The 19,074-nt window shown below is 44.3% G+C and overlaps 1 protein-coding gene across 1 annotated transcript in view; it reads left to right on the top strand.

The window, feature by feature from the left end:
- The first annotated feature begins 7,386 nt into the window (after positions 1-7,386).
- The window catches only part of LOC136629073 (zinc finger protein 665-like), an 82,054-nt gene continuing 70,366 nt past the window's right edge, over positions 7,387-19,074 (top strand). Inside the window, exon 1 of the mRNA XM_066605196.1 lies at positions 7,387-7,557. The gene's annotated coding sequence lies outside the window, so the exon portion shown is untranslated. The remainder of the gene's footprint in view (positions 7,558-19,074) is intronic.

Genomic DNA, 19,074 nt, shown 5'->3' with positions numbered 1-19,074 from the left:
AGAAAGGACCTTACAGAAGGGGATTCCTGTCTGCGCAAGCGCGACTGTTCCGGCAACCAGAGAAGCAGTTTGCTTGTCGCCATGGAGACGGGGACACCAGCACCAGGAGGGGGTAAGTGTATAACTTCTGTATGGCCAATATTTAATGCACGATGTATATTACAAAGTGCATTAATATGGCCATACAGAAGTGCATAACCCCACTTGCTTCTGTGGGACAACCCCTTTAATTACGTGCTTTTTTACCCACCCAGGGCCATGGTAGACAGCAGTACCACTAATTAACCCATGTACCATAATAGTAATAATGGAACCGCTTTACCATGCAGTCTACCACAGAAATATACAAAATAAGTGAAGATACTCAAGTTTCAAGTAAATATAGTTTTTTGAACCGGCCTGTTTTCATTAGGCATAAATCTAACAATTGAACTTAATATAACATGTAGAGAAAAAAGAAAACATAAGGAAAAAATATTCCAGGCGTTCAGAGACATAATCGCAACCAAGGTATGTATGCTCATTATTGAAAACAATTTGACCCCCAGAAGAAGTTGTTGTTTTGCTGATAACTCAGCATGCAGTTCCATTGCAGGCAGATATATAAATGATGAGAGTTGTGGTGTGATTAGATGAACGATCTTGTCACCTGGGACCCTAAAAGTGGTTCCCCCCTCGGCTGATAAAAGGCTCTCAGAGACTTCTTGTGTGTAGAGGTATCAGCCCATTACCAGAGTTTGAGAGAGGGCATATTTTTGGAATGCAAAAAGCTGAATGGTCACATCGACAAATTGTCCACCACCGGGCCATTCGGATCAGATTTTTATGAGGGGTTAGGACAAGTGGATATGTGAGGGCACACAAGGTGCCCAAGCTCAGGATACCCTTGAGAGACCACCAGTAGAGAGGACCATCTGATCATCCGACAAGCATGTACAGCTCCAACTGTTTTGTGTCTGCCATCCAGAGACAGGTGGTGCCATAGTTTACAGGCCGCTATGTCTGTTGGAGTTATTTCCAGGTGCTTGGCTGAAGGACATTTGGTCTTACAGCACCCATTACGTGTACGACCTTTGACACCCACCCACCATCGCCTCTGTTTGCAGTGGTGTCGTTGAAACTGGATTGCTACGTAGTGGAACCGGGTTGTCTTCAGCAATAATTCAGATTTAGTTTGGCCACTGAGGACGGCTGTGTTTGTGTCTGGAGACCTAGGTGTGAGAGACTCAATCCTGCCTTTGCTGTAGAGCGGCAAACTACCCCACTGTTGTTGTGATGGTTGGTGAGCCATCGCATACGACAGTCGGTCACCCCTAGTAATTCAGCGATATGTTCAGGACATCCTGCAGCCACATGTGTTGCCTCTCATGGTGGCTTCCAAGTGACAGCAGGATAATGCTCGGTTGCACACACAAGGGTGTCACAGGAATGCCTCCACAATATTGCTGCATTACTGTGGCTGTCTAGTTGCCATATTTATTGCCCATAGAACATGTATGGGGCCATCAGGGATGCCAACTTTGACAGCCTATGAGTTTGCATGATCTAGAGGCTCAGTTACACCGAATGTGGAGCAATATGCCATGGGGTACCATACAGAAGCTGTATGCCTCTTTGCCCACCTGTATCACATCTTGTATCCAAGCTAGAGGCGGTACAACAGGGTACTAGAGCCTCCATGCTCACCAGTATCACATCTTGTATCCAAGCTAGAGGCGGTAAAACAGGGTACAAGAGCCTCCCTACAAGGGGTCAGTTCTCCCTTTGCTCTGATATTTTAATCACTTATATCAATGGTACAGTCACACAGAGAAAGTTTACTTCCATTCCAGAAGCTTCTTCTAGGGGCAGGATGCTGTTTGACAATGAATATTTGGCTGTAGTTTGGCGGTAGTTTGTCCACTGTAGAGATGAGCGAGTACCAAAATGCTCGGGTGCTCGTTACTCGAGTCAAAATTTTTGTAATGCTCGAGAGCTCGTTTCGAGTAATGAACCCCATTGAAGTCAATGGGAGACTTGAGCATTTTTCGAGGTGACCGATGCTCTGCATAGGGGAGGTTGTGCGAATCACCTGAAAACATCAGAAAGTCATGGAAACACCACAGAAATGGATAGGGAATGGCAGGGTAGCATGCATGTATGCATCCGAGGTAACCCCCCCTAACAATTTACTTGGGACAGACCATAAGCAGCAAGGCACATGCGCTGGCACATCTTAGCTAAGCACCACACTATGTGCAAAGAAGGACAATCACCGCCTGCGGGTTACACCACTGCCTCTTCTCCTGGGTTATATGCTGGCATTGCTGTCCAATCCCCCGCACGAGCCTGTGTCCACAGCGCTCACAAAATTTTCCCTGCGCTGCGTTCAGTTGCCCTCATGCCACATGCTCGCTTGATAGCCACATCACCCTCATGTCTATTTATAAGTGCGTCTTGGATGAGAAGAAACCAGAAACACACACTGCAGAGGGTTGGCAGGGCCTGGCACAACCCTTTTTGAAATTGTGGGCCATAGCCCACACTGCTGATGAGAATTTCTGATAAATTGACGTCCAATCATAACTCCAATCCTGTGCCACTTCCGTCACAAAATTGTCAGGAGCCGCAAACGTGGGCATAAAGGGGACTCAGATGCCAGTACTTCTACACATCTCCACAATGCAGCAGCGCATACTAACACCAAACATTGGTTTGAAGCAGAAGGAGTCGCAAAAGTTGCCAACACAGGTATACAGTGACCCTGTGAAAGTCTCATTAAATCAGTTACGCTTCCTGTGAACACTCCAATCCAGTATTCCGGATAACTGTGGTAACACGAAACATGAGAAGTAATACATGCTGACCCCAAGGGATGTGTGCGTTTATCACACCTAAACCAATCCGGCTGTTTACCACTCAAGGCATTATACGTTAGCGAACATCCAAAAACAGGCTGTGTACAATGAGTTGACCTGTAATACAGCCGGGATGCTTGTGAAAGCCTAGTGCGCACTACTATGCACAACAAACATTGGCATAAAGCGAACTCGGATGCTAGTACTGCTGTGAACGTCTCATTAAATCAGTTATGCTTCATTTGATTGGTCCAAACCAGTGTCTCAGATATCTGTGGTAACACGAGAGCAAATATATGTCGACCAGCACTGATCCCCAGACCCGAAGCAGGAGGAGGTGGTGGCATAATAAGCCCGTGAAACCGTGACCGAGGTAGGACCAGCAATCCTCTGTGTGGGAAGCACATGAGCGGGCACAGGGTCAGACTCGGTCCCAGCCGCCACCTGGTTGACCCAATGTGCCATCAGTTATAGTTCCTTTCATCGCTCCAAAGACTAGATGAACCACAAAGAAATTCCAGAGGCCAAACCTGGCACAGTTACACCACGCCCAGCATCATGGCCTCTGCCCACACCCTCACAATGGTGGGTATAAAGCGGACTCGGATGTTAGTACTGCTGTGAACGTCTCAGGTTGCTTTCATTGCTGGATGAACAATGAAGAAGTTCCACAGGCCAAACCTGGCACAGTTGCACCCCCCTTCCCCCTCCCAGGACCTCGGCCTCAGCCCACACCCTCAACAATCGTGGGCATAAAGCGGACTCGGATGCTAGTACTGATGTGAACAGCTCATTAAATCATTTCCACTTCTTTGATTGGTCCAAACCAGTGTCTCAGATTACTGTGGTAACACGAGCAAATACATGTCGACCAGCGCTGTTTCCCTAACCCAGAGCAGGAGGGGGAGGTGGCATAATAAGCCTGAGAAACCATGACCGAGGTAGGACCCACAATCCTCTGTGTGGGAAGCACGTGAGCGGGCCCAGGGTCAGACTCTGTCCCAGCCTCCAACTTGTGTGACCCAATGTGCCATCAGTTACATAGCTATGGGAAATCCATGTGTACCCACACAATTCATTCTGTGTATGTGTCAGATAGCTGATCACTGCAATGGGAAAGCCTTCTGTACCCTACCCAAGTCATTCAGTGTATTTGTGCCAGATAGCTGAAACCGCTATGGGAAACCTTTGTGCACCAACATCATAGGCAAACTCATGAAACCCACTGACAGTATTAAACATGAAGAAATTAGAGAGAGTGGCAGAGTTTCACTCCGCCCAGGACCTCAGCCTCTGCCCACACTTCTGCCCAATTCATTCTGTGTAAGTGTTAGATAGCTGAACACCGCAATGGGAAACGTTTGTGCACCCACAGTATAGGCGAACCCCTGAAACCTTTCTGTAGCAAGAGTATAGGCCAACCCCTAAACCTTTCTGTAGCAATAGTATAGGCGAACCCATCAAACTTTTCTGTAGCAAGAGTATATGCGAAACCCTGAACCCTTTCTGTAGCAAGTGTATAGGTGGACCCCTGAAACATTTCTGTAGCAAGAGTATAGGCGAACCCCTCAATCCTTTCTGTAGCAAGAGTATAGGCGAACCCCTTAAACATTTCTGTAGCAAGAGTATAGGCGAACCCCTCAATCCTTTCTGTAGCAAGCGTATAAGCGAACCCCTCAAACATTTCTGTAGCAAGTGTATAGGTGAACCCCTCAAACATTTCTGTAGCAACAGTATAGGCGAACCCCTCAAATATTTGTGTACCAAGAGTATAACCGACTCCCAGAAAAATTGGTGTACCAAGAGTATAGGCGAACACCTGAAAAAAATGTACTTACTAAGAGTATAGGTGAAGCCCTGAAAAATTGGTTTGCTATGAGTTTGGATGAAGGCCAGAAAAATTGGTTTCCTCTGAGTATAGGCGGAGCGTGGCAAAATGTGTGAACCAAGAGTACAGGTGTACCCCTGAAAAATTGGTTTACCCATGGTGCATGGCCTTTTGGCCAGCAGAAAAATTGGCAGTTCAGCGTGAGGACATGCTGTTTTAGGAGGAAGAGGAGGAATTAGATCCGAGAGGGATAGACCAAGCTATTTCTCCCCTTTTGTGGGGTGATAGAGGATGCATGGTTCTCTTGTTCCAGCTGAAAGAATCTTTATGTTCCGCTGCTTTCTACCTGTGGAGAAGAGAAGTCTGGGGAATCCAGCCTTTGTTCATCTCAATAAGTGTAAGCCTGTCGGCGCTGTCAGTTGACAGGCGGGTATGCTTCCCCATGATGATCCCCCCAGCAGCACTAAACACCCTCTCTGATAACACGCTAGCGGCAGGGCAGGCCAGCACCTCCAGGGTATACAGCGCAAGTTTGTGCCACGTCTCCAGTTTTGACACCCAATAGTTGTATGGAGCAAAGGGATCATGGAGGACGGTGGTACGGTCAGCTACGTACTCCCTCACTATCTTTTTACAGTGTTCCCTCTACTCAGCCTAGACTGGGGAGTTGTGATACAGTCTGGCTAGGGTGCCATAAAACTGGCAAAAGCCTTGAAGAGTGTTCCCCTTCCTGCGCTGGACATGCTGCCTGATCCCCACGTCTCCCCTGCTAGTTGACCCTCTGAACTACGTCTTCTACCACTAGCGCTGTCAGATAGGAACTTTAGCATCAGTTTTTCCACCAGAGCCCTATGCTATTGAAATACTCTTGTACTCCTTTCCTCTTCAGGAATGAGAGTGGGAAGGTTCTCCTTATATCGTGGGTCGAGAAGGGTGAACACCTAGTAATCCGTGTTGGCCAGAATGCGTCTAACACGAGGCAGCCTAACATGAAGTCAGCCATGTGTGCCAGAGTCCCAGTACACAACACATTGCTGTCCTCATTAGGAGGATAACTCTTATGATCCTCCTCCTCTTTCTCCTCCTCCTCTTCCTCCTCCTCCTCTTCAGCCTATACATGCTGAACAGAGGAGAGGGAAGCAGCATGTGATCCTCTGCAGTGTGGCCAGCAGTCTCTTCCCCCTCCTCCTCCTCCAAAACGCACCGAGATACAGACTTGAGGGTGGTCTGGCTATCAAGCGACATTGTCATCCCCGTCTAATGTTCTAACTGCAAAGAGTTAGCCTTTATGCTTAGCAGCGACCTTCTCAGCAGGCAAAGCGGCAGGTTGGTTACGCTGATAATGGCCGCATCGCTGCTCACCATGTGGGTAGACTCCTCAAAGTTTCCTAGGACCTGACAGATGTCTGCCATTCATGCCCACTCCTCTGTGAAGAACTGGGTGGCTGACTACCACTCCGACGGCCATGTTGCAGCTGGTATTCTACAATGACTCTACGCTGCTCGTAAAGCCTGGCCAACATGTGCAGGGTAGAATTCCAGTGCGTGGGCACGTTGCACAGCAGTCGGTGCTCTGGCAGCTGGAAGCAATGTTGCAGTGTCCTGAAGGTGGCAGCATCTGTGGTAGACTAGCAGAAATGTGCGCACATGCGGCGCACCTTGCCGAGTAGGTCAGACAAGTGGGGGGATGTTTTCAGAATGCGCTGAACCACCAGATTGAACACGTGGGCCAGGCATGGCACGTGTGTGAAGCTGCCAAGCTGCATAGCCACCACCAGGTTACGCCCATTGTCACACACGACCATGCTTGGTTGGAGATTCAGGGGCAGAAGCCACAGATCAGTCTGCTCTGTCAAACCCTGTAACAGCTCTTGGGCGGTGTGCCTCTTGTCACCTAAGCTGAGTAGTTTCAGCACGGCCTGCTGACGCTTCCCCACCGCAGTGCTGCGGCGCCTTGCGCTACCGACTGCTGGCGACCTGCTCACATTTCTTAATTGAGAGGTGGCGGAGGAGGGGGGTTTGGAGGAGGTGGCATAATACGCTAGAGAAACAATCACCGAGGTAGGACCTGCTATCCGCAGTGTGGGTAGCACGTGAGCGGGCCCAGGGTCTGACTCTGTCCCAGCCTCCACCAAGTTCACCCAATGTGCCATCAGGGAGATGTAGTGTCCCTGCCCACCAGCACTTGTCCACGTGTCCGTCGTTAAGTGGACCTTCCCAGTAACCGCATTGGTGAGGGCACGGTTTATGTTCTGTGAGACATGCTGGTGTAGGGCTGGGACAGCGCACCGGAAAAAATTGTGGTGACTGGGGACCGAGTACCGCCATCATGTTTTGGAAAGCCTCCGTTTTGACTAGCCTGTATGGCAGCATCTCCAGGCTGAGTAATTTTGCAATATGCATGTTTAAAGATTGTGCATGCGGGTGGGTGGGGGCGTATCTCCACTTTCGCTCCAATGACATCAGACAGTGGATTGGAAAGGGTTACCAGGTGCGGAATTCAAGGGACAAAAATTGTGAGGCAGAAATGTATAAACGGACTAATTCCCTCCCCTGTAAAGGGTCCGAAATAATCCCGGTCACCAAAAAGAGCCAGAATGGCCATCGCTACAGCACAGCAGAGTCCTGCGTACAGGGTCCACCCCCTGTCGTGTGATCCCTGACTCCTCCCACACCGGTGATCACATGACAGTGACATCATCAAAGGTCCTTTAGAGGCTGCTACCATGCTCTGTCAGTGGAGGTATATGTGCCCCCTTATCTCAGCTCCCATTTAGACCCTAGCCTACAATTACGAGCAGCGGCCACTACACAGACTCCCACTCATTCTTCAGGTTCTAAATAGGAAAAGTAACGGGGTCACATTTCCAATATTCAATGCCAAGTAGAAAAGTAAGTGCACCCCTATGTAATGTAATCTAACTCACCTCTATGTGTATATACTGAGGAGAATCTACCTCACCGTCATAGGTATATACTGAGGAGAATCTACCTCACCTCTGTGTGTATATACTGAGGAGAATCTACCTCACTTCTATGTGTATACACTGAGAAGAATCTACCTCACCTCTATGTGTATATACTGGGGAGAATCTACCTCACCTCTGTGTGTATATACTGAGGAGAATCTACCTCACCTCTATGTGTATATACTGGGGAGAATCTACCTCACCTCTGTGTGTATATACTGAGGAGAATCTACCTCACCTCTATGTGTATATACCGAGGAGAATCTACCTCAACTCTGTGTATATACTGAGGAGAATCTACCTCACCTCTGTGTATATACTGAGGAGAATCTACCTCACCTCTATGTGTATATACTGAGGAGAATCTGCCTCACCTCTATGTGTATACTGAGGAGAATCTACCTCACCTCTGTGTGTATATACTGAGGAGAATCTACCTCACCTCTATGTGTATATACTGAGAAGAATCTACCTCCCCTCTATGTGTATATACCGAGGAGAATCTACCTCACCTCTGTGTGTATATACTGAGGAGAATCTGCCTCACCTCTATGTGTATACTGAGGAGACTCTACCTCACCTCTGTGTGTATATACTGAGGAGAATCTACCTCACCTCTATGTGTATATACTGAGAAGAATCTACCTCCCCTCTATGTGTATATACTGAGGAGAATCTACCTCACCTCTATGTGTATATACTGAGGGGAATCTACCTCACCTCTATGTGTATATACTGAGGAGAATCTACCTCCCCTCTATGTGTATATACTGAGGAGAATCTACCTCCCCTCTATGTGTATATACTGAGGAGAATCTACCTCACCTCTGTGTGTATATACTGAGGAGAATCTACCTCACCTCCATGAGTATATACTGAGCAGAACCTACCTCACCTCTGTGTGTATATATGGAGGAGAATCTACCTCACCTCTATGTGTATATACTGAGAAGAACCTACCTCACCTCTGTGTGTATATATGGAGGAGAACCTACCTCACCTCTGTGTGTATATACTGAGGAAAATCTACCTCACTTCTATGTGTATATAATGAGGAGAATCTACCTCACCTTTATGTGTATATACTGAGGAGAATCTACCTCACCTCTCTGTGTATATACCGAGGAGAATCTACCTCCCCTCTATGTGTATATACTGAGGAGAATCTACCTCACCTCTCTGTGTATATACCGAGGAGAATCTACCTCCCCTCTATGTGTATATACTGAGGAGAATCTACCTCACCTCTCTGTGTATATACCGAGGAGAATCTACCCCCCCTCTATGTGTATATACCGAGGTGAATCTACCTCCCCTCTATGTGTATATACCGAGGAGAATCTACCTCCCCTCTATGTGTATATACCGAGGAGAATCTACCTCACCTCTATATGTATATACCGAGGAGAATCTACCTCACCTCTATATGTATATACCGAGGAGAATCTACCTCACCTCTATGTGTATATACTAAGAAGAATCTACCTCACCTCTATGTGTATATACTGAGCAGAATCTACCTCACCTCTATGTGTATATACTGAGGAGAATCTACCTCACCTCTCTGTGTATATACTGAGGAGAATCTACCTCACCTATGTGTGTATATACTGAGGATAATCTACCTCACCTCTATGTGTATATACCGAGGAAAATCTACGTCACCTCTATGTCTATATAATGAGGAGAATCTACCTCCCCTCTGCGTGTATATACTGAGGAGAATCTACCTCACCTCTCTGTGCATATACTGAGGAGAATCTACCTCACCTCTATGTGTATATACTGAGGAGAATCTACCTCACCTCTATGTGTATATACTGAGGAGAATCTACCTCACCTCCATGTGTATATACCGAGGAGAATCTACCTCACCTCTATCTGTATATACCGAGGAAAATCTACGTCACCTCTATGTGTATATACTGAGGAGAATCAACCTCACCTCTATGTCTATATACTGAGGAGAAATTACCTCCCCTCTGTGTTTATATACTGAGCAGAATCTACCTCACCTCTATGTGTAAATATCAAGGTGAATCTACCTCACCTCTATGCGTATATACTGAGGAGAATCTACCTCACCCCTATGTGTATATACTTAGGAGAATCTACCTCACCTCTCTGTGTGTAGACTGAGAAGAATCTACCTCACCTCTGTGTGTATATATGGAGGAGAATCTACCTCACCTCTATGTGTATATACTGAGAAGAACCTACCTCATCTCTGTGTGTATATACTGAGGAGAATCTACCTTACCTCCGTGTGTATATACTGAGGAGAATCTACCTTACCTCCGTGTGTATATACTGAGGAGAATCTACCTCCCCTCTATGTGTATATACTGAAGAGAATCTACCTCACCTCTATGTGTATATACTGAGGAGAATCTACCTCACCTCTATGTGTATATACTGAGGAGAATCTACCTCACCTCTATGTGTATATACTGAGGAGAATCTACCTCACCTCTATGTGTATATACTGAGGAGAATCTACCTCACCTCTATGTGTATATACTGAGGAGAATCTACCTCACCTCTATGTGTATCTACTGAGGAGAATCTACCTCACCTCTATGTGTATCTACTGAGGAGAATCTACCTCACCTCTATGTGTGCATATACTGAGGAGAATCTACCTCACCTCTATGTGTGCATATACTGAGGAGAATCTACCTCACCTCTATGTGTATATAGTGAGGAAAATCTACCTCACCTCTGTGTGTATATAATGAGGAGAATCTACCTCACCTCTGTGTGTATATAATGAGGAGAATCTACCTCACTTCTATGTGTATATACTGAGGAGAATCTACCTCACCTCTATGTGTATATAGTGAGGAAAATCTACCTCACCTCTATGTGTATATAATGAGGAGAATCTACCTCACCTCTATGTGTATATACTGAGGAGAATCTACCTCACCTCTATGTGTATATAGTGAGGAAAATCTACCTCACCTCTATGTGTATATAATGAGGAGAATCTACCTCACCTCTGTGTGTATATACTGAGGAAAATCTACCTCACTTCTATGTGTATATAATGAGGAGAATCTACCTCACCTTTATGTGTATATACTGAGGAGAATCTACCTCACCTCTCTGTGTATATACCGAGGAGAATCTACCTCCCCTCTATGTGTATATACTGAGGAGAATCTACCTCACCTCTCTGTGTATATACCGAGGAGAATCTACCTCACCTCTCTGTGCATATACTGAGGAGAATCTACCTCACCTCTATGTGTATATACTGAGGAGAATCTACCTCACCTCTATGTGTATATACTGAGGAGAATCTACCTCACCTCCATGTGTATATACCGAGGAGAATCTACCTCACCTCTATCTGTATATACCGAGGAAAATCTACGTCACCTCTATGTGTATATACTGAGGAGAATCAACCTCACCTCTATGTCTATATACTGAGGAGAAATTACCTCCCCTCTGTGTTTATATACTGAGCAGAATCTACCTCACCTCTATGTGTAAATATCAAGGTGAATCTACCTCACCTCTATGCGTATATACTGAGGAGAATCTACCTCACCCCTATGTGTATATACTTAGGAGAATCTACCTCACCTCTCTGTGTGTAGACTGAGAAGAATCTACCTCACCTCTGTGTGTATATATGGAGGAGAATCTACCTCACCTCTATGTGTATATACTGAGAAGAACCTACCTCATCTCTGTGTGTATATACTGAGGAGAATCTACCTTACCTCCGTGTGTATATACTGAGGAGAATCTACCTTACCTCCGTGTGTATATACTGAGGAGAATCTACCTCCCCTCTATGTGTATATACTGAAGAGAATCTACCTCACCTCTATGTGTATATACTGAGGAGAATCTACCTCACCTCTATGTGTATATACTGAGGAGAATCTACCTCACCTCTATGTGTATATACTGAGGAGAATCTACCTCACCTCTATGTGTATATACTGAGGAGAATCTACCTCACCTCTATGTGTATATACTGAGGAGAATCTACCTCACCTCTATGTGTATCTACTGAGGAGAATCTACCTCACCTCTATGTGTATCTACTGAGGAGAATCTACCTCACCTCTATGTGTGCATATACTGAGGAGAATCTACCTCACCTCTATGTGTGCATATACTGAGGAGAATCTACCTCACCTCTATGTGTATATAGTGAGGAAAATCTACCTCACCTCTGTGTGTATATAATGAGGAGAATCTACCTCACCTCTGTGTGTATATAATGAGGAGAATCTACCTCACTTCTATGTGTATATACTGAGGAGAATCTACCTCACCTCTATGTGTATATAGTGAGGAAAATCTACCTCACCTCTATGTGTATATAATGAGGAGAATCTACCTCACCTCTATGTGTATATACTGAGGAGAATCTACCTCACCTCTATGTGTATATAGTGAGGAAAATCTACCTCACCTCTATGTGTATATAATGAGGAGAATCTACCTCACCTCTGTGTGTATATACTGAGGAAAATCTACCTCACTTCTATGTGTATATAATGAGGAGAATCTACCTCACCTTTATGTGTATATACTGAGGAGAATCCACCTCACCTCTCTGTGTATATACCGAGGAGAATCTACCTCCCCTCTATGTGTATATACTGAGGAGAATCTACCTCACCTCTCTGTGTATATACCGAGGAGAATCTACCTCACCTCTCTGTGTGTATACCGAGGAGAATCTACCTTCCCTCTATGTGTATATACCGAGGTGAATCTACCTCCCCTCTATGTGTATATACCGAGGAGAATCTACCTCCCCTCTATGTGTATATACCGAGGAGAATCTACCTCACCTCTATATGTATATACCGAGGAGAATCTACCTCACCTCTATGTGTATATACTAAGAAGAATCTACCTCACCTCTCTGTGTATATACTGAGCAGAATCTACCTCACCTCTATGTGTATATACTGAGGAGAATCTACCTCACCTCTGTGTGTATATACTGAGGAGAATCTACCTCACCTATGTGTGTATATACTGAGGATAATCTACCTCACCTCTATGTGTATAAACCGAGGAAAATCTACGTCACCTCTATGTCTATATACTGAGGAGAATCTACCTCCCCTCTGCGTGTATATACTGAGCAGAATCTACCTCACCTCTCTGTGTATATACTGAGGAGAATCTACCTCACCTCTCTGTGCATATACTGAGGAGAATCTACCTCCCCTCTGCGTGTATATACTGAGCAGAATCTACCTCACCTCTCTGTGTATATACTGAGGAGAATCTACCTCCCCTCTATGTGTATATACTGAGGAGAATCTACCTCACCTCTCTGTGTATATACCGAGGAGAATCTACCTCACCTCTCTGTGCATATACTGAGGAGAATCTACCTCACCTCTATGTGTATATACTGAGGAGAATCTACCTCACCTCTATGTGTATATAGTGAGGAAAATCTACCTCACCTCTATGTGTATATAATGAGGAGAATCTACCTCACCTCTGTGTGTATATACTGAGGAAAATCTACCTCACTTCTATGTGTATATAATGAGGAGAATCTACCTCACCTTTATGTGTATATACTGAGGAGAATCTACCTCACCTCTCTGTGTATATACCGAGGAGAATCTACCTCCCCTCTATGTGTATATACTGAGGAGAATCTACCTCACCTCTCTGTGTATATACCGAGGAGAATCTACCTCACCTCTCTGTGCATATACTGAGGAGAATCTACCTCACCTCTATGTGTATATACTGAGGAGAATCTACCTCACCTCTATGTGTATATACTGAGGAGAATCTACCTCACCTCCATGTGTATATACCGAGGAGAATCTACCTCACCTCTATCTGTATATACCGAGGAAAATCTACGTCACCTCTATGTGTATATACTGAGGAGAATCAACCTCACCTCTATGTCTATATACTGAGGAGAAATTACCTCCCCTCTGTGTTTATATACTGAGCAGAATCTACCTCACCTCTATGTGTAAATATCAAGGTGAATCTACCTCACCTCTATGCGTATATACTGAGGAGAATCTACCTCACCCCTATGTGTATATACTTAGGAGAATCTACCTCACCTCTCTGTGTGTAGACTGAGAAGAATCTACCTCACCTCTGTGTGTATATATGGAGGAGAATCTACCTCACCTCTATGTGTATATACTGAGAAGAACCTACCTCATCTCTGTGTGTATATACTGAGGAGAATCTACCTTACCTCCGTGTGTATATACTGAGGAGAATCTACCTTACCTCCGTGTGTATATACTGAGGAGAATCTACCTCCCCTCTATGTGTATATACTGAAGAGAATCTACCTCACCTCTATGTGTATATACTGAGGAGAATCTACCTCACCTCTATGTGTATATACTGAGGAGAATCTACCTCACCTCTATGTGTATATACTGAGGAGAATCTACCTCACCTCTATGTGTATATACTGAGGAGAATCTACCTCACCTCTATGTGTATATACTGAGGAGAATCTACCTCACCTCTATGTGTATCTACTGAGGAGAATCTACCTCACCTCTATGTGTATCTACTGAGGAGAATCTACCTCACCTCTATGTGTGCATATACTGAGGAGAATCTACCTCACCTCTATGTGTGCATATACTGAGGAGAATCTACCTCACCTCTATGTGTATATAGTGAGGAAAATCTACCTCACCTCTGTGTGTATATAATGAGGAGAATCTACCTCACCTCTGTGTGTATATAATGAGGAGAATCTACCTCACTTCTATGTGTATATACTGAGGAGAATCTACCTCACCTCTATGTGTATATAGTGAGGAAAATCTACCTCACCTCTATGTGTATATAATGAGGAGAATCTACCTCACCTCTATGTGTATATACTGAGGAGAATCTACCTCACCTCTATGTGTATATAGTGAGGAAAATCTACCTCACCTCTATGTGTATATAATGAGGAGAATCTACCTCACCTCTGTGTGTATATACTGAGGAAAATCTACCTCACTTCTATGTGTATATAATGAGGAGAATCTACCTCACCTTTATGTGTATATACTGAGGAGAATCCACCTCACCTCTCTGTGTATATACCGAGGAGAATCTACCTCCCCTCTATGTGTATATACTGAGGAGAATCTACCTCACCTCTCTGTGTATATACCGAGGAGAATCTACCTCACCTCTCTGTGTGTATACCGAGGAGAATCTACCTTCCCTCTATGTGTATATACCGAGGTGAATCTACCTCCCCTCTATGTGTATATACCGAGGAGAATCTACCTCCCCTCTATGTGTATATACCGAGGAGAATCTACCTCACCTCTATATGTATATACCGAGGAGAATCTACCTCACCTCTATGTGTATATACTAAGAAGAATCTACCTCACCTCTCTGTGTATATACTGAGCAGAATCTACCTCACCTCTATGTGTATATACTGAGGAGAATCTACCTCACCTCTGTGTGTATATACTGAGGAGAATCTACCTCACCTATGTGTGTATATACTGAGGATAATCTACCTCACCTCTATGTGTATAAACCGAGGAAAATCTACGTCACCTCTATGTCTATATACTGAGGAGAATCTACCTCCCCTCTGCGTGTATATACTGAGCAGAATCTACCTCACCTCTCTGTGTATATACTGAGGAGAATCTACCTCACCTCTCTGTGCATATACTGAGGAGAATCTACCTCCCCTCTGCGTGTATATACTGAGCAGAATCTACCTCACCTCTCTGTGTATATACTGAGGAGAATCTACCTCCCCTCTATGTGTATATACTGAGGAGAATCTACCTCACCTCTATGTGTATATACTGAGGAGAATCTACCTCACCTCTATGTGTATATACTGAGGAGAATCTACCTCACCTCTATGTGTATATACTGAGGAGAATCTACCTCACCTCTATGTGTATATACTGAGGAGAATCTACCTCACCTCTATGTGTATATACTGAGGAGAATCTACCTCACCTCTATGTGTATCTACTGAGGAGAATCTACCTCACCTCTATGTGTATCTACTGAGGAGAATCTACCTCACCTCTATGTGTGCATATACTGAGGAGAATCTACCTCACCTCTATGTGTGCATATACTGAGGAGAATCTACCTCACCTCTATGTGTATATAGTGAGGAAAATCTACCTCACCTCTGTGTGTATATAATGAGGAGAATCTACCTCACCTCTGTGTGTATATAATGAGGAGAATCTACCTCACTTCTATGTGTATATACTGAGGAGAATCTACCTCACCTCTATGTGTATATAGTGAGGAAAATCTACCTCACCTCTATGTGTATATAATGAGGAGAATCTACCTCACCTCTATGTGTATATACTGAGGAGAATCTACCTCACCTCTATGTGTATATAGTGAGGAAAATCTACCTCACCTCTATGTGTATATAATGAGGAGAATCTACCTCACCTCTGTGTGTATATACTGAGGAAAATCTACCTCACTTCTATGTGTATATAATGAGGAGAATCTACCTCACCTTTATGTGTATATACTGAGGAGAATCTACCTCACCTCTCTGTGTATATACCGAGGAGAATCTACCTCCCCTCTATGTGTATATACTGAGGAGAATCTACCTCACCTCTCTGTGTATATACCGAGGAGAATCTACCTCACCTCTCTGTGCATATACTGAGGAGAATCTACCTCACCTCTATGTGTATATACTGAGGAGAATCTACCTCACCTCTATGTGTATATACTGAGGAGAATCTACCTCACCTCCATGTGTATATACCGAGGAGAATCTACCTCACCTCTATCTGTATATACCGAGGAAAATCTACGTCACCTCTATGTGTATATACTGAGGAGAATCAACCTCACCTCTATGTCTATATACTGAGGAGAAATTACCTCCCCTCTGTGTTTATATACTGAGCAGAATCTACCTCACCTCTATGTGTAAATATCAAGGTGAATCTACCTCACCTCTATGCGTATATACTGAGGAGAATCTACCTCACCCCTATGTGTATATACTTAGGAGAATCTACCTCACCTCTCTGTGTGTAGACTGAGAAGAATCTACCTCACCTCTGTGTGTATATATGGAGGAGAATCTACCTCACCTCTATGTGTATATACTGAGAAGAACCTACCTCATCTCTGTGTGTATATACTGAGGAGAATCTACCTTACCTCCGTGTGTATATACTGAGGAGAATCTACCTTACCTCCGTGTGTATATACTGAGGAGAATCTACCTCCCCTCTATGTGTATATACTGAAGAGAATCTACCTCACCTCTATGTGTATATACTGAGGAGAATCTACCTCACCTCTATGTGTATATACTGAGGAGAATCTACCTCACCTCTATGTGTATATACTGAGGAGAATCTACCTCACCTCTATGTGTATATACTGAGGAGAATCTACCTCACCTCTATGTGTATATACTGAGGAGAATCTACCTCACCTCTATGTGTATCTACTGAGGAGAATCTACCTCACCTCTATGTGTATCTACTGAGGAGAATCTACCTCACCTCTATGTGTGCATATACTGAGGAGAATCTACCTCACCTCTATGTGTGCATATACTGAGGAGAATCTACCTCACCTCTATGTGTATATAGTGAGGAAAATCTACCTCACCTCTGTGTGTATATAATGAGGAGAATCTACCTCACCTCTGTGTGTATATAATGAGGAGAATCTACCTCACTTCTATGTGTATATACTGAGGAGAATCTACCTCACCTCTATGTGTATATAGTGAGGAAAATCTACCTCACCTCTATGTGTATATAATGAGGAGAATCTACCTCACCTCTATGTGTATATACTGAGGAGAATCTACCTCACCTCTATGTGTATATAGTGAGGAAAATCTACCTCACCTCTATGTGTATATAATGAGGAGAATCTACCTCACCTCTGTGTGTATATACTGAGGAAAATCTACCTCACTTCTATGTGTATATAATGAGGAGAATCTACCTCACCTTTATGTGTATATACTGAGGAGAATCCACCTCACCTCTCTGTGTATATACCGAGGAGAATCTACCTCCCCTCTATGTGTATATACTGAGGAGAATCTACCTCACCTCTCTGTGTATATACCGAGGAGAATCTACCTCACCTCTCTGTGTGTATACCGAGGAGAATCTACCTTCCCTCTATGTGTATATACCGAGGTGAATCTACCTCCCCTCTATGTGTATATACCGAGGAGAATCTACCTCCCCTCTATGTGTATATACCGAGGAGAATCTACCTCACCTCTATATGTATATACCGAGGAGAATCTACCTCACCTCTATGTGTATATACTAAGAAGAATCTACCTCACCTCTCTGTGTATATACTGAGCAGAATCTACCTCACCTCTATGTGTATATACTGAGGAGAATCTACCTCACCTCTGTGTGTATATACTGAGGAGAATCTACCTCACCTATGTGTGTATATACTGAGGATAATCTACCTCACCTCTATGTGTATAAACCGAGGAAAATCTACGTCACCTCTATGTCTATATACTGAGGAGAATCTACCTCCCCTCTGCGTGTATATACTGAGCAGAATCTACCTCACCTCTCTGTGTATATACTGAGGAGAATCTACCTCACCTCTCTGTGCATATACTGAGGAGAATCTACCTCCCCTCTGCGTGTATATACTGAGCAGAATCTACCTCACCTCTCTGTGTATATACTGAGGAGAATCTACCTCCCCTCTATGTGTATATACTGAGGAGAATCTACCTCACCTCTCTGTGTATATACCGAGGAGAATCTACCTCACCTCTCTGTGCATATACTGAGGAGAATCTACCTCACCTCTATGTGTATATACTGAGGAGAATCTACCTCACCTCTATGTGTATATAGTGAGGAAAATCTACCTCACCTCTATGTGTATATAATGAGGAGAATCTACCTCACCTCTGTGTGTATATACTGAGGAAAATCTACCTCACTTCTATGTGTATATAATGAGGAGAATCTACCTCACCTTTATGTGTATATACTGAGGAGAATCTACCTCACCTCTCTGTGTATATACCGAGGAGAATCTACCTCCCCTCTATGTGTATATACTGAGGAGAATCTACCTCACCTCTCTGTGTATATACCGAGGAGAATCTACCTCACCTCTCTGTGCATATACTGAGGAGAATCTACCTCACCTCTATGTGTATATACTGAGGAGAATCTACCTCACCTCTATGTGTATATACTGAGGAGAATCTACCTCACCTCCATGTGTATATACCGAGGAGAATCTACCTCACCTCTATCTGTATATACCGAGGAAAATCTACGTCACCTCTATGTGTATATACTGAGGAGAATCAACCTCACCTCTATGTCTATATACTGAGGAGAAATTACCTCCCCTCTGTGTTTATATACTGAGCAGAATCTACCTCACCTCTATGTGTAAATATCAAGGTGAA

This window comes from Eleutherodactylus coqui, chromosome 5 (assembly GCF_035609145.1).
Source record: "Eleutherodactylus coqui strain aEleCoq1 chromosome 5, aEleCoq1.hap1, whole genome shotgun sequence".
Taxonomy (NCBI): domain Eukaryota; kingdom Metazoa; phylum Chordata; class Amphibia; order Anura; family Eleutherodactylidae; genus Eleutherodactylus; species Eleutherodactylus coqui.
This window is presented reverse-complemented; position numbering and strand designations above follow the sequence as displayed.